Here is a 3,703-nt window from a genome sequence, read left to right as displayed (position 1 = left end):
GCACGAACCACCGTTTTAGGTACTTTTTCACCGAAGCGGCGCGGCACGCGCCCTAGATCTCACTAGGTACGTCCCTAGGCACTAGGGAGATGCGGTACGCCTGGGGCGCACACGCCCAGCACTCTGCTCAGCCCAAGCCCGCTTTGCCTGCATTCGCAAAGTTTGGGCGCGTGTAGGTAAGCTTTTTTTTTTTTTCTGCATGTCACGCGATAGTTTGTTTAATATGCGTAATGTGTGGCGCCTGTGCCTTGCTACTGTTTCGCCTGGAAGAGAGGCAGTGATGTGAAGAAGGACGCTTCGTTGCAGCGATGATATGGCTGGTGCGAGAAACGCTCCATATACCACACGATTATCCCAGCTTTTGTAGATCGAAGTGCCTCGCGCACCATATACACCTCGTTATCACGTCCCTTTATCCCCTTATCCATACTGAAAAATTTCGTCGTGTGTTACTCCTAGCGCACGCACGCACGCAACATTTATTTCGGAGTAGCCTAGGCGGCGTGTATTGAAAAACCCATACGCGTTTAGCGACGCGATCACTTGTATCAAGTACAAGTGCTCCACATGTAGAACGTATTGTTTTGTAATAAACTGGTAGACACTCGTGCCGCCCCTTTTCAAGGTTCCAACATAAATGTTATTCTTTTTTTGGAACAGTATCAAACGTGGCTTCATACCAATGGAAGCTATCCCCGATGAACTTTTAGCGACTATACTTTTCTGCGATTTAAAACGCGACAATGTATTTTGCATTATTCGTCATTCATTTTTGTCACCCTGTTGCACTCCTGTATTCCCGTTTCACATGGTGAATTCGCGTGTGCAGAATCATATACGCGAGAAACCATGTGAGCCGCGCAATTTTCCGAAACTCGGTGCGAATCCGCATTTGTGGTAATTGCAAATGCTCAAGCAGCAGCCAAAAATTAAGTTATTAGTATGCTCAATGTATGAGGGGCAGTGCTGCAGTTGAACAAAAACATTGTACTCGTTTTCCACTGCCAATTAAACAGTGAACCGCATTTGTATGAAGAGGCCGTACCATTACTTTTATTTGATGTTGATGAGCCCGTGTAGCTACATTTCTGGAAGTGCAAATTAGAAAAAAAAAAGAAAACGCTGAACCTTTAAAAAAGCACACAACATTGCAAAGGCTCAAATTTTCAACTGAATAGCCTCATAGGCCTCTTACCCACACTGATGTGCTCGGTGGCATTTCCAGCCACATAGATGGGAAAGGGTGCAGTAGCTGAGCGGAGTTTCAAGGTGTTGCTTGCTTGAATGAATTTTTTTTTATAAGTCCTCATGGGCCTCCTGAAGCTCCGATCCTACAGTGTACGCTGACAATTTGTAGAAAAAAAGTTTGTTGTGTTAATCATTGTAGCAGCTCCACTGGACTTTGCTATTGTATACTGCAAGGTTGTCCCACTTTAAGGCTTTCTTTTTTTGCAGGTCGTCAAAACACTGTCATGAGAATGCATTCAAAGAACAGGATACAGAGCGTTGATGTGACCAAGCACAGAGTTGTTCTGAAGGCGATTTTATTATTGGCAGCCAACTTCCATTGCTTATCATGTGGTGAAGTGCATATTTCCCACTCAAAGTGCTGTACAGGTGCCATATGGGGGATCAAGTGAAGTGACCCACTGTTTTGAGTTTCTCCCCTGCCAATAATTTACTTGTAGCACACAGAGAAAGACACGCTATCTTTTGTACAAAAAGGTGCCTGCAATAGTGTGGCTCTGGCCTGCTGCTCCACCCATTCCCTTTACTTATTGGCAAAGTGCAACTCATTGCTTTAGTTGTTATAGCTACTGGGAGAGTTCATATTGAAGACAATGAGTAGGGTCGGAGAGTCAGTGGCAGGAGAGGCCCTCATAGCATTTCATATCAAGAAATTGGGAAATGTATGTCAGCAACACATCACTTTCATTGTACAACACGGGAATTGCTCTGCAGCATGCTGTAGTATAAGGAACGTATTAATACCCATGTGAACCTCCAGTTCTATATATATAAAAAAAATTCTGATGTTTAAAGCAAAACCACCGTATGATTAAGAGGCATGCCATAGTGGATGGCTCCCAATTACTTTTGACGATTTAGTTCTTTTTTAACATTCATTACAATGCAGGCAGCAGATGGATGTTTTTGCATTTTGACTCCATCAAAATGCAGCCACTGTGGCTGCAATTTAATCCCGCTGTCTCATGCTTAGCAACAGTTCTGCCTTAGCCACACATGGTGGGTGTTATAAAAAAAAAAAAACTGTACTGTGAAAAAAATTCAGTTGGTAGTGGCACTTTGTTTGGATAAACTTTATTTTGTGTACGGTTAGGCACGCATGTACATGCACTCTTCTCGCTGTCTATTTTTTACATCTCTTCTTCATACAGTGGTAAAGAAGAAGGCAAATAACAGTAAAGATATTCACACATCATTCAACACACAGGCTTCTCGGCCACAAGCACCACCTCCACAATGTGTTTGTGCACCATATATTACACAGAACATTTCGATTAACTGCAGTCTCAAGTGCCCAATGTTAAAGGTCTAACACGGCTTCAAGTGTGTATTGGGCACTGTTTTGTCAGGCACCCAATATATTTTTTTCTTTGAAGAGAATATTTAGTAACATCTGGGTGCTTGCTATGTGCACCTTTCTGGTAGTTTTAGAATCGCACTCAACAAAACTCCTGCGATATCCATCCAAATTAGTATAACGAAAGGTGCATAGTACTAAATGTACTGTCGGGAACAAATAGAGACTACTTAACAATACCACGTGTTAAAACAATTTTATGTGGATAATAAATGCATATTTTTTCAGATAAGGGGATTCAAGTAATATTAGTCTCAGTAAATTACAGGTGTACATCTTCAAATTCTAAATGAACATGTCAACAAAATTTAATGCAAATTTGTCTTTACTTTGGAATCGTGATTGCCAAACTGCACCTAGCTCGTGCAGGAAGAATATTTGACAGAAGCTTCATAAGCGGCACCAGTTTAAAGATATTCCAGATGCAGTGACATCCTGGTCTCTATTCTACCCGCCTAACTATGTTTGGTCAGTGTGTGAAAGCTTTGCGTGCAACGTTTAATTCTAGTGCACATTTCTTGAAGCTGCTGCCAATTGACGTACTTACTAACAAATACTTTCCCGACTGGCTAGCTTTGACTTTCATTACTACATGGCCTCTAAAAGCAATAGGTAAAAATCTAATGAGCAAGCTGTTTGCATGTTCATAAGCAATTTCAATATATGCACCTGATGTCCACCACAGCAAATAATGGATTACTGGAAGAAATGCACAAATATATGCAACTCTTTTTTTTTACATTTACTTGACTGAAACACATGCTATGTGTAAATGTTACTGCAGTGTTGCAGTATATGTATACTACCTGATGTCCTGAGAGAGACAGATGGTCTGGCATCCATTTCCAAGTTACAACACAGACATATCTGTGCACTCCAGTGCAGTTTGCACTCCTTGAGAAGCTTTTGTTTCCACCGGATATAAAACCGCTAAGAGTAAAAGGTTTCTGGCTTGGTAACAAGTGAAATAAGACCTAGGTGCCTCCATAATGCCAAACAGCTTAAGTGCTGACTAGTAAAAGAAGCCTGTGGATTGAAATATATAAATCCCTTGCCATCACAAAAAGTGCATGTTTTCTTGTTAAGTAATTTATTTAA

The sequence above is a fragment of the Dermacentor albipictus genome, unplaced genomic scaffold (genome assembly GCF_038994185.2).
Source record: "Dermacentor albipictus isolate Rhodes 1998 colony unplaced genomic scaffold, USDA_Dalb.pri_finalv2 scaffold_14, whole genome shotgun sequence".
Lineage (NCBI taxonomy): Eukaryota > Metazoa > Arthropoda > Arachnida > Ixodida > Ixodidae > Dermacentor > Dermacentor albipictus.
This window is presented reverse-complemented; position numbering follows the sequence as displayed.